Raw genomic sequence first — 14,487 nt, 5'->3', positions numbered from 1 at the left:
AAATTTTTGATAGGTTATTAATGCTAATTTTAACATGTTGTGTATAGCAAATGTTGATTGAACGACTGCCAATGTAGAATAATCATAATTTTATCAGGCGCTACAGTAACAAAGTGGAAATGTCCAAATCTTCTCTATCACTATTCACTAGATTGCCTCTAACTAGATATGAGGTAAATGAACGGGAAATGTTCATAGTTGTACCTCAGAATTAAAAATTTTCCAAAAAATTTTTAGACATTTCCTTTCGTCTTTTTATTGGTTTTGTGTCCAAACATTTCTCAATTGATTAACCTTTCACGTCCTCAAGGAAATGTCAAAATATTATCCTCAAGGATCGAAGAAGGAAATAGACTTTTGTTAAATTTTCTACATCATATGGCGATACGAAACAATCTAGAATTCTACCAGAAGTATAGCCAACCACTGGTTATTAAAATATATCTTAAAAGCAAAGCCCATACTTCATTTTCATATTATTAGTATTTTTAGGTTATATAAAATTATTTAAAATATGATATGCTAAGTGAAAAGTTTATTAACTTTCCGATATAGAAAGCTACTGTAATCACACCGAAAGTCGAAACAAAATATTTATGACAAAAAATTCAATAATCGTTTTATACGACACCAAACAAAACAACATCATTCAACAATCATTCGTCCGGCATCCTGAAAGTTCCATCAATAATTGGAAGTGTAATTGATAATTTGCCAATCCCGACACTTAAAAAAGTGCAACTCTCTCAGAAAAGCGCTCTTTCTCAGTGTTTTTTCTACTATTTAAGATCTAGCTACCACAATTTATTGACAATTTTTTAATTTCATCTGCTATAATTTTCAACAGTATATCTGAGAATAATGTAGATTTTAGTTTTTACACCAACAACCAGATGGCGTTGTGGCTAGGGTGCCCGTTACTTATACGGAAGTTCTTACACTATCTTAAACTAAGTGAGACTAAAAAATCAGAAAATATAATATGGTTTAAAATTTAAAGCTTGTATCGTTAAGATCAGAGTAACGAGCCATTTAAGAGCTAGTGTATAACTTACTCAGAAAGCTATTGATTTTGACTTTAAAGGTCACCAAGTGCACGATTTGTTTTATAGTTCAAAATAAAGTAAACGGTAAGGTATAGAGAGGGTAATTTCAAGAATTGACTATGTGATGATGGTTACTATATACAAAGTTCAGTTTGTAAAACAGTATACATATCAACTTACTAGAAACATAAGGGTTGGTTATTTTCATAAGGTGTTCATTAAGACAGGGTAATTAAGACGCTTACAATAGCACCTTGGGGACTGTGGCGCCTTTAACGTTTACCAATTATGTGAGAACATCACGACGGGTGGTATAGCTAACTGGCTGACTCTTCCTACGGTAAAATCTTGTGCCTAGAGTTAAATGTATCTTGAATCAATATGCATTTTCTTGACTGATTTTGCTGTTTATTGGACAGTAATAAAATACAGGTTGGCTTAGGACTGAACGTCAATGTTTTCGAATAAAAAAAATGTATATAAAAAATATAAAATTTTGTTTTTGATAAATCAAACTCATCGTAAATCATTGATTATTGGTTAATAAGTTTTTACGTTAGTAAGTGATAAAATGATAGTCTTTTATGGGTTATCTCAGGTAAGCGAATTGTAGAAGAGGAAGGAAGTCCAATCTCTTGCTCTATAAAAATACAAGCTGTTACTGGATGCTTAGAGTAGTGATTGTCTTTACTAGAAACGTGTAGTATTTTAAATTTTTCAATCTTATACATTCCATGATGCCATTTCCTAAACCGAACTGTTGTTATTGAAGAGACCGCCTACAAATACAATCGATGTATGGGTGATCCTAAGTATATTAGGGTGTGATTCAACGTTCATTTTGATATTGTACCAAATATCACACTTCATGTACCATGGTTCTGGTACACGTTTTTACAGATAATTTTTTATTAATTCAATTGTCAAAAAAATTCATTATGTATTGGAATTATTTAGCTGTCAACAGAGACTATTTTCATTGTGAGTTTAATACGTAGTTTTAATAAATATTTAAATGTAAATTCCGATTCTACAGAGTACTACTGCTTCCCTTATATAGTTTATGACATAGAATGTTTGTTCAGAACTTTTAAAAGTTATTATCACAATCAATTATGATGTATTGTTTTTCTACTCTCGTGTTTGTTTTTTAATGTTTTCTGCTTCTATATATTTCTTACGTTTTAATGAACAATTTTTCATTTTAATTATGTTTCTTAATTCAATTTTTAATATACCTTTCTGATATACATATATTAACAATTTTCTCTCCCATATTTATGATTATGCAGGAAAAAGTTTTTCATAAAGTTTAAGAAGAGGAGCAATAAAAATAAACATTAAAAAAATTCCTTTAAATGGAAGATTTTTGTAAAGACTAATCAGAGGGGAGAAAAATTAGCAAAATTTTCTTGTGATTAATTTCTCGGATAATACAAAAGCGTAATTCATTAGATAAACGATTTTCAAAACACGAATATAAACTTCAAATCAATCTTTAAATGGTGTAAATGAATTTTCTTTTTGGTCAAATTTACCGATTAATTATTATATTTTGTGGCCCAACTAAAAATTATTTACTAGCCCCATATCACTATATACTACATTCAATTTTAATCATCTGTGCCAGGAAATTCTTTTTCTGCACGTTCTTTTTCTAAATATCTGCTCCAAATAAACTAGGTGACTCTAAACATCTTCTAGTCAACGTATTATTAGTGGTGAACCTTTTTTTCTAGACAATTTGATAGGAGTTACTAAACTTTCTTGGCCATTCGATCATCTGCTCATTATGCTACTTTATTCACCATTTTCATACATTGGCCCCTATATTTTCCTTTCTAATAAATGTAGAGCAGATTGAACGAAAATTATGACTTCGTTAAGAACTACTTTTTTTCTTGGACGTTCCTGAAGACCAATAATCTTAATTACTGCTATTTCATTGCTTGTAAGTATTTTGCGTTCCGAAAGAAAAGGATAGTTCGATATATAACTAATAACTAGCATGAAATTTCTAAAAATAGTGACCAATCTATATGCCAATAAGTACACGGTCCTTAGACCTAAGTACCCAAGCAATAAAGAATTCAATATTCGTAACTTAGAGCAATGCACTTCAAGTTTATTTTCACTATTGATATCATCGGAATCCTGGATATTTTCTTCATTCAAACACTCAAACAAACATAAGATTTTCTCAAATGATTGAATATTTTTTTTTATAAAAAAATATTATAAAATACTTTCGCTAACGACAGCCAACAACAAAAACAACAAATATGGGTAGAATATAAAAATTTAAATAATAAATGAATGTAAAGTATGCTTGTGATGTAATAAATGAAATTTGTAAAATGAAAAGTCAGAGTGCTTTTTCCTTCTGCTTACATTATCTGTATATTCACTAGGAAAACATGAAGAAGGATCATTGAGTAAATAATAAACATAATATTTACATACAGAAATCAGAAGCCATATCATACACATTAGAAGTAAGTTTTACTGGCTATGTATAAGTACTTATATTGGTTATGTTTTAATATTGAATTAGTTCAAGTCAAATAGAACGTAAAATCCTCTTCTAAAACGATTAATTTCAGAGGCTATTTCATGAATAAAACCAGTCAACTACGAAGAAGATGGGTCCTATGAACTCAGGACCCAATTGACCTGTGTTGAATTGAAATTTCTTTTCGTTTTTGAGTTATAGTGTTTACAGACGGACAACCGGAAATGGACCAATTAAGTGATTATATGAGCACTTATAGCAGAATTTTGTATCGTAGGATCAATATTTTTAAGCGTTACACATTTGGGACTAAACATAGTATACCTTGATATAATTCATATATACATGGTATCCAAAAATGTTTCATAAGATTCACAGAAGATGTTCCATTTTACCGATTTGAGAAAACGAAGAAGGTTTTCAAGTTTTGTAACTGAAAATCTACGATCAAATTGATCAAGACTACAATGAAGGTCATAATAAATGGCTTTAGCTGTAAAATTAAGGACCTTACAGCAAATATACAATATTTTCCGTATTGAATAATGATAATACTGAATAAAGATGGTTTATATTAATTTAAAAGGGATACATAATGTATAAAATGAGATTAGACCATGGTATGGGGTTAAGAAGTATTTGTTTCTCTACATGCATTGTTATTGTATCTCATCCTTATTTTATCTTTGCTTCAAGGGGCTTCATATTAATTAGGCCAATATCTCTAGTCACTTGTTCATTTATTAATATTATTATTATTATTGTTATCTTTATCTTTTTTGTATATACTCTTTATTTAATAATATGCATGAATTTATAGATAACGTTGATGTATAATGTTTGCTTTTTTAATATGAAATAAACAGAAGTAGTCCGTTAATTATATTACCTAAGTTATTTAGACTTCATTGAGGAATCTTTCTTTACTTTTACAGAAGTACCAAATGTTAGAATACCTTCAAAAAATTTCTAATTTATATTCCCGTTTACTTCGAGATATAACGATTAATTTTTTTTTTTATTTTAGTGCTATGTCAACTCTAAGTGCTCAGTTGGTTAAAGCGTAACGAATCCAGTTCTAATAAATGAAATTATTAGCGGAAACTATTAAAAAAAGTGGTAAAAAACATATAGTTTGGTAACTATCTCGTTAATTGTTTAAAAAATATGAAGGAAGAAGAGCTTTTATGGACGTTCTTATATATAAGACAAAGAAAGAGTCTTCAGTAATCATATTATTTGTTCCTATTGTAAATGTTCCTAAATGAACAGAGGTAGGTAGGCTTTTTCTCTGAAAATCTAGATTAAGGAATATCATTCTGGCTGCCGCATCACTCTAGCGTGTATCAAGCGGAAGTGATGGGTATTTAAGGTATGTGATTAGTGCGGAACGTAGCCCAAATGCTGCATTTCTTCCATTAAAAGTATAACGATAAAGTTGGCGGAGTACACTTTCTGTACCAAAAGTTACAGATCGAAAATTCTTTCATTTTAAGAAGTTAGATTGTTTCAAGGTCTACGAATCACATTTAGAATCAATCAAAGTAGAATTTAATACGTTAACGTAGAAAAAAATCATAAAAAATGATCAAACATTTTTTGACAATTGAACAATAACTTTAACTTCCTATCCGCATTCCCTCTTTCTAGCTATGTTCATTCCGCTAACGTTCACATAACCGATTCATTCAAATATGTGAATACAGATTGTTTTTTTTATTCCACACGTACTCAAACACACAACAAAATAACAGAACGAAATGAAGCAAAGATGTAAGACGACAGAGCGTATGGCACATCATACTATGTGGAACCGGAACGTAAATGGTAAGGGTTATATACATATCTATAAATGTGTGTCTGTGCGTGTGGGTATGAGATGATGGTTTTGCTTTTGGCCGATAAGGGTGCATGCTTACACTCTGCGTAAAGGGCACCACGATGTTGTCGACAGATGAAATGATATATTATTCCAAATACACATAGGATCTCTATATAAACATTTCGAGAACATTTATCAACGGTGAAGAAATTTTGATACAGGATTTCCACAAACAACCTTTAACAATTTTAAAGTTTTCTAAAATTTGTTTTTAATTTTCAACGAGAAAACGATCCGAGAGTAGCTGCGAGAAAAAATAAAGTTCTGATACAGTGTTCAGGATTAGTTATTTAGGATACTAGTGGGATTATTAACGCACGCCTGGAAAATTTGCACTACGAGAGCTTAGCTCAAATTGGACAACTGCAGAAGTACGTTGATATTGCGTTATCACACGTGTATCGTACAAAACTTGAACTACGCCTCTAAAATGTGATAATAAACGATAATTTTTATTTACATTCTATCATGGCTTATTGAGAAAAATTAAAAATTAAAAAAGTGGCCATAGTGACTGAATTCATTACCGCCTTATTGTGAGAATGAATTCCTATCTTCCTTCTATAAATGTAGCCAACAGCAAATGCCTTTATGTTTAAGTCAAATCTCGTAAGGTAGTTACTCTGCAATTGCAATATATTATAATATTTACAAAATAACTTGGAAAATAAGCACTTCTAGGCGATTAAGGTGGATGAGAAAACTAAAGTAGATATAATTGTGTGGACAAAGTGGCTAAATAGACTATATTAAGGGTAATAGACTAGATTTTTAGGGACCAAAATTATGCAAAAGAAGGTGAAGCAACTTATAAACGAAAATGATAAAGTAGCGCTCAAGGTTGTAGCAGGTGACAATGCCAGAAAAATACATTCACATAAGTCGTTGGCTCAATACTTCCACTTGAAAAGCATTGAAGGATTACAATTTATGCAGGATAAAACCACAGGCAATAAGGCAAAATCGAAAAGATTACCATATTATCTTGAATAATTTCAGAAAAGAAACTTTGATCTCGCGATAAATATGTTTATTTTGTCACTGGAGTAATCAAAGGAAATTGCAGGATAGTCAAAAGTTAACGATAAATATTATCAAAAGGATAGTCAATTTGAACAGCCTTACCATACCATTTTCAAGACGATTGTATTTTGTTTTTTTTCTAGACAGTCTTCATAGAAAAGTGCAGTGACACCCATTAAATATTTACATTTGTTTTACAACATACCTATTCAGAAATGTATATTTTACAACCATTGTCATTATTTATTTATGATATTTTAAACCGTGTGTATAATACACTACGGACGGTGCAAAGCTATTCAGATTTGAGTGTTATACATTTTTTTTTTTTTTTTTTTTTTTTGTGAAACATTAAAAGATATATTACGGGAACATGTTGATTTTTTAAGGAACTCAAACTTGTCAAGCCATTGTTTTTTTTTTCCACCCTGGATTGTGTATATTTTTTTGATATATATCGAAGTATTCACCCATTTATTATATTTTGTGTGAGCGATGAAAAATGTTTTTCTGTTACATATTATATTGTACTTAAAGAGTCAATGAATGATCTTTTTTTTCCTGTTTTCGTACTCTACCCTACTTTTGTTTGTTTTTATAAATTATGGAGTTATGTTTGTTTTATTATTATTAAAAGTCAATTATTTTAATTTATAGGAATGAAATAGAAAAAAAAATATTAATTGGAATTCTTAGTTGACTTTTCATAACATTTAGAGCTTTATTTTTCTTGTATTTAGAGTATATAAACCGTTTCCGGGTCTGCTTTCGTTAGAATCGTAGTCAATTTAAATTGATTTAGAGAAAAAAATCTGTTTAGAAATTTTAAGAAAAAAGAAGCCAAACATACCTAAACAATTGTAGAAAATGGCCATCATTCTAGGGTATTAATTTTTTTTAGATTTTCATTTTTCTGTGGTTCTAAAAGCGGTTTCTCTAATAAGGTTTTTGCTAGCTAGTAGCGAATTGTAAAGGAAGTGAAAAATTCTTCATATGTTTCTAAAACTAACCACTCACAGCTTTGATTAAAGATAAGCCTAAGAGCCCTTTTTAATCAGATGGAAGAATTAATAAGTTTGTATTATCTTTCTAAAATCATTGGTTAATTATGAGTTCCAAAAAATTTGGTGAAATATAAAAATGAAGAGGTTGCTGGTGAAAATGAACGAGCATAACAGAATGTCCTGGAAGTTTCTTCCAGGAAGCGATTTTAGCAAAAGCGAACTTTAAAAAGAAAATACATAAAGTCTATTATTCTGAAAAATTTCAAACATGCAGGAAGGTGCATAAAAAATTAAATAGGGGTTCGGGTGGATTTATTATGTTATATCATAAAAAACAATATGACGTCATATTGTTCCCAGAAATTATTGATCGATAATGGATAAGGATACCTAACTTATTATCCCGTCAAAATTTTTGTTGTGATAAGACAAACTCATAAATCTTCATAGCTGATTTTATTTTAATATCTTATCTCTCCCGAAGTTTAAACTGAAAACAAGTCTATTTTTTGTGACTATTATCTTTATAAACACGGCTTAAGTAACGCTTTCTCTCTCCTGGTTATAGTTGCAGAATTTTGAATTCTGGCATTCTAGAAAAAATGAACAGACAATATTTTGAGCTCAAGATATTTGTTTAAAAACTTTATTTATGTCTCTTGGTAGTGCTAAATAACCTAAGTTGAAATTTGTAAATCAAGTTTTGTCCATTAAATTTAACGACAAATTATTTCTGGTCATAGAAATGTATACATAGTTTAAAGTTTAGAAGATTGTATCTGTTGAAGACTTAATTATTTGTGTTTAGAATATTTCAATACAGATTTTCATATGAATTTTGACACGATTATTGTTATATAATATAACTTACAATATCCCCGATTACATATCTATTTTCAAATAGATACTTAGAATAGACATAGATACATTTTATTATTATATATTAATAGTAACAAACAAGCATTTGAATGAATACCTGCCATGTCTATCATGGATATATAGAACGATCTATCCATGATGTTGCCTGGGATATCATCATCAACAAAACAACACGGGGACGAGTTCGTTGTGTCGGTCATCACTATTACACTATATAGGTATACACATATATATAGGATACACTGATTGCCCAAATCACTCTACTGTCACGTCATACAAAATGTCCATCTATATTTTACCATCAGTTTCATTATCCAAAAGTCACATTCATTGATATTATTTATATTATACAAAAACTATATAGTAGTAAAAACAATTTAGTATTATTATTATTTATTCTGATCAAAAAAAACATGTTTGAAATCATGTATCATGAGTTTTTAAATTAAACCTTCGATTTACATCACAAAAAAATTTAGTAATGCTAAAACTGAATCTGCTCAGGGTGGTTAAAATTTCTCTAAAAATCAGTGAGTTACTTTCAAGTGAAATTTAAAAATTTAAAAAAACCCCTGACAAATTTTTCGAGAACGGACCCCAAACTCACACTTGAAACATATAAAAGAACAGCCTCCATGAAATTACCTTTTTCCATAAAGCATTTTGAAGACCATCACCAATTTTTTTTTTTTTTTTTTCGGGAAAGGAACCCTGAACTCACAATTAAAACATAGCTAAAAACAGTCTCCGTTAAATTACCTTTCAAACGAATCCAATAAAATTAAAATCGGTTCATCCGTTTAGGCGCTACGATGCCACAGAAAGACACACACACAGACACACACACACATAGCGGTCAAACTTATAACTCCCCTTTTTTTTAGTACGGGGGTTAAAAATGCAAAGAGCTCAAAATATTTTTTCTTACCTATAATTTATTTCTGCTGATTTTCTCATGTTTGAGCGCAAATTTTGTCTCCCTTTCTTAACCTTTGTGTATTAATTCGATGCTTACCTCAAATTTAGGTAATTTTGAGAATAAAAACTATTTTTGTGAATAGCTTTACGAAAACAACACATTACTATCATTTTGTTCTCGAAAGTTTCGAAAGTAGTCTTTATTTACTTATGCTTCAGTTATGCAGGAAAATTTTTGGAAACAACGGGTTAAAATAAATAATATCCGATGGTTGTTATAAATATGTTTTTATTCCTATATATTTCGACAAACTAACATTAACATTACCAAATATAGAAATATTATTCAGTTATTTCTAGAAAAAACTTTAATATTATTTGCCCTAAGTCCTTTTTGAAAATATATAGAAATAATACCCAAGCGGTACCAACTTATTTTTAAATGACAAAATTTGTAATAAATGTAAGTACAAACTGAAGAACTTTTCTTTGACTTCTTCCTTTATGTTCATATTTCAGATCAGAAAAGAAGTTTAACTTAAAAAAAAATGCTCAATGAGAAGTCTTATTTAAGAAAATACGTTAAGGAAACATCCTACTTTATATTTTTGTTTAGTTCTAACTTGTATTCATACGATATGTTGAAAAACATTCCATAATTAATTCCTGAAGGATATTTATTAAATAAGTGCAATAAATATGATTTTAAACCCAATTAAGCTCACATAACAATACGAATTATAAGCTTTGAAACAATAAATTAGTTAGAAGTTAATAGGGTTAAGAACTTAGAAAACATCGTTCGTAACAAAATACTTACTGCTATGTATTTATATAAGTAAAATTTATATGCTATAAATATTATTAGTAGTTAGAAGAGATGACCAAACAACAATATAGTCGAGGAGTCAAGTGACCGCCCAACCAACAAACTGACCTCTGACCCTCTCACAAAAACAAATATCTATACACGGAGTATAATTCTAACATACAAATTTATATCAATATGTGAGAAGTATTTTCGAAAAAATGCAGTATGCAAAAGTCATAAACTTTCCTCCACTCTCTAACACAGTTTCATAAAGGTGGCCAAGGAATGAGATCTTATAGGTTCTCACATATCCTTCCGCCATTTTGGCTGACTTTGCTAAAAAGGTGGTTTGTATCCCCCAGTAAAAGGCAACACTAGGCATTCAGACGAGTATAGAGGTAATTGTCTATTGAAAGTGCGGCCAAAACTCGAAAAATAAGTTTCTAAATAGAGCTTTTTCATCATTAAGTTTGCTACAATAATCCTCTAAGTAATGGAAACCGTTCACAGTAACGTTCTGTATCGTAATTCTCGTAATTACTTTCAGTTGGAATGTGTTGTTCGCGTAGATACAAAAGGTCATAAAGTCATAAACGTATGAAAGTGCTTCCCGTGAAGGAAATTCAACAAAACCAAATCGAATCTGCGCTTGAAGGTAACTGAATTACTTAAATTTTCGAATTTGGGCCGCATTTTTGGCCTTTGGTCACACTGTGGTGCGACAAGTAAATTAAACCCAAGCAATGTGTACAGAGCTATTTGCACGTAAAACAGTGCGGTAAGTGATATTATAATTGAAGTCCGTAACAGTAACAATTCCGTAACAATTTGCTTTAAATGTTAATTTTTCTACAAATATTATTATCATCGTCAACTTCCACAATAACCCAAATAAATAACCAGTACGAAAACTTTACCTCGTCCAATCGGAAGCTTTTCCCATCCAAATTTTGTTAAACACCTACTTCGATGTGAAATACACAATTTAGCACCGTGTATAAGCAAATTTAGTAGTAAACAACATAAATTTGATAAGAATTAAGGGAACGGGGTTAGATGGATAAAAGGGGATAGTAGATGATTTGTAAACGTAAAGTAATCTATAGTCTTTGACAATACTATAGTATAGTAGTACCGTACACCACGTGTTGTTTGTCTTCTTGTGTTTCAAAAGAGATATTGGCGGCCAATATTATTTACGATCTCCACTTATATACGAATGGTCATCATCTACATGATTTTCTTTTGCATCAATAAATTCTTCAGAATAATTTTTTTATTTATATGGTCATTTTACGAATGGTAAATTATTTGAGGATTGTATTTCGATAGTTTTTTTTTTTGTTTTACTTAAGTATTGTGTATCGTCTAAAGAAATGTGCCCTAAAAAAGATGAAAGCAAGAAAATTTTTAACATCTTTTAGGTTTCAAAATAGCATTTATGCGTTTCATTTTTAGAGCCGCCAAAATTATTGGTAATATGAAAAAGTTGAATCTGATGTTTTGAATTACTTACATTACGAATTTATTGTGAAACTTATTTCGCGATTTATTGGGCAAAATATTTTGCAGTGTTCATCTTAAAATAGAACCACGATAACAAGATTAAACTAGTATTCAACAAGCGTTGAATAAAAGTATTTAAGAAACCATAGTAATTTACAACATTTCATTTTTATGAATGAGAGCTACGTTATGGAAAATAGTCCACTCTTTTTACAGCCCAAATATCATTTACTATTTATGTATGTTTACTAAATTTTGTAAGAAAAAAGATAGTCAGTCATGGGGACAGTCGACGAAAGGGAAAATTTAAAACTTGGAAATAACTGAGTTTATCCGATATGCAATCTATGTTTATGTATGAATCAAAAGATGAAACTTGTATTTAAACTGTAGAATAAAATATATCCGTACCGCAAAACTGCTCCCAGGTAAATTCTGTGAAAAAAAAAAGAAAATGTAATAATTTTATTTCTAAGAATTTATTATAACAAAGATGAATTTCTTGGTAATATTCAATTGTTTTATAACTGATGTGTCACGTAAATAACCGTGGAAGAAGTGAATGTACTGTATAGGTCTGTATACATAGAAGACCTAGCTTCTAGTTCTAGTATCTTCTATCTAGAATCTAGATAATAGTAAATGTTGGTTTCTATATTTTATTTTGAAATGTACCTCAAGAAGAAAGTAGATAGTAGTCGGCACCTTCCCTGTGCATACATACACAAATACATATATGCAGGTGTACAAAGAGTTTGATTAAAATTAGAAGTGGGTTAAAAGAAAATGTTTTTCATTATTGGAGAGTAAATTCGAGAAGATACCCACTTTATTCAATTAGGTTGATAATAATATTCCACTCAATACGAAGGTCATATCTCGAGAATCGTAATTCTGATCGGATTTTAACGGGTCGCATTGATTTTGCCATGTTAAAATTAGCATAAAACGATGTTTTCGTGAAATTTGGAGCAAAATAGTTTTCATCGAAGTTTTACGATTTTCTTAAGGGGTACCCCTTGGAAAAAATGTGAAAAAAAGAAAAATTTAGTTTTGTTTCCAATTGTTGTAAAAAACATTTTCCGAGATAATTTTGGCCCAAAAATTACGAAAATCGCATTAGTTCGAACGTTTTGTCTGTCGTTTTCAAGATAAGACGTTTTCAGTCCCTCGAGCTTAAAATTTGAGCATTACGAAGGTAATATCTCGAGAATCACAATTCTGATCGGATTTTAACGGGTCGCATATTGTTCGCCATGTGAAAATTAGCATAAAACGACGTTTTTTTGAAATTTGGAGCAAAATAGTTTTCATCGAATTTTTACGGTTTTCTTAAGGGGTACCCCTTCGAAAAAAAGTAAAAAAATGAAAAATTTAGTTTTGATTCCAATTGTAGTAAAAAAAACAATTTCTAAGGTAATTTTGGGCCAAAAATTACGAAAATCGCATTAGTTCGAACGTTTTATCTGTCTTTTTCAAGATATAACATTGTCACTTTCACGGGTTTAAAATTTGAACATTATTTTCTATGTACTTTAGTATTTCTTTTATGAGTTACTATTCCTTCAATTTTTTTGAAACTTTTAGTAAAACATGTATTGTATAAAGATACCTAGCCTTACATTCTCTTTATGTGAACAAGTATAAGAGACCATATGTCAGTGAAAACAGTAAGTAACATATTATAGTCGGAATGGAAAGATGGATAGACACCCCGGTAAAAGCACAGGAAAGCTTCTTGTTGAGAGAACTATGTGGAATGAGTTTTGTAGAGGTTTATACTATACACAATACATATACTATATGGAAAGCAACTCTGAAAGCTGGCGTTGTTAATTAATAATTACTGACAAGAGTTACTGCTTCCTTTTGCAAACTGTATGTATACCTTCACCATGTTTCGGTATACCATTTATAATGAGCGGCTAAATACAATAGATATTTATATTTTGACTGTACTATATTACTGTTAGAGCCTACTCTATATGAATTAAGAATTAAAGCTGGGCGCTAAAAATATTCAACTAATGCGATAGTTGTCTGATATTGAATTTGCCATATTACGCATAAAAATTAAAAGTTAGTCTTAATACCATGACAAAATTTCAAAATGAAATTAAAATTGATAACAAAACAAAGAAGGTATTAGCATTCAAAGATTATTGCTCATCTCCTTTTAGCAACGTACTTTCAATACTTCTCGATTACATTTTGCCATTTCTCAACATTGGAAATAAGTCTCGGCCAAAAACTTTCCAAGGAGGAATAGAATTAGAACTTAATGAAGAGAAGGTCAAGTGTTTGATCTTTTATACTTTCGGGTTTCAAAATACAAGATTAAGCAGGATATGAAGTCAGTTTTGAGCATCCAGACCCATGGCTATCATACCAGCTCCCAAACTTCAATTGCTATCTTCTTGTCTATCTTCCATATTGGGTGATTTCGCTCCCGCAGCTATGAGGACTAGAATGAGAACTTGGTTAAGCCAAAGTCCGAGATCTATTATCTTTGAGAATCCACGCACAAGGTTATCATTCCAACTTCCAATCTGCAATGGCTTTTCTATCTTCAATGTCGGGTAATGTTGGCTTTCGCAGCTTTAAAAATTAAAAATTAGTGCCCAAATAGTATACACTCTATACATAATAAGATATAGTTTATTTATTAATAATAAAATGGTACTTTTTTTGTCTTTTTAATATTTAATAGCTATAAATTCATTAATGGTAATGTGTATAAAATTCTGTTAATGGAATATATTTAGTACTTAAAATGTAACTGCTGAAAACTTTGTTGTACGCTTGTACATTTGGTTATGTTAAAAAATATCTGAAAAACTTTTTAATATCTAATTTTTCGAGATATTTCGATATAAATTATATTAAAATTAATTTTATTATAAAAT

Source organism: Chrysoperla carnea, chromosome 5 (genome assembly GCF_905475395.1).
Source record: "Chrysoperla carnea chromosome 5, inChrCarn1.1, whole genome shotgun sequence".
In the NCBI taxonomy this organism is placed as follows: Eukaryota; Metazoa; Arthropoda; class Insecta; order Neuroptera; family Chrysopidae; genus Chrysoperla; species Chrysoperla carnea.
This window is presented reverse-complemented; position numbering follows the sequence as displayed.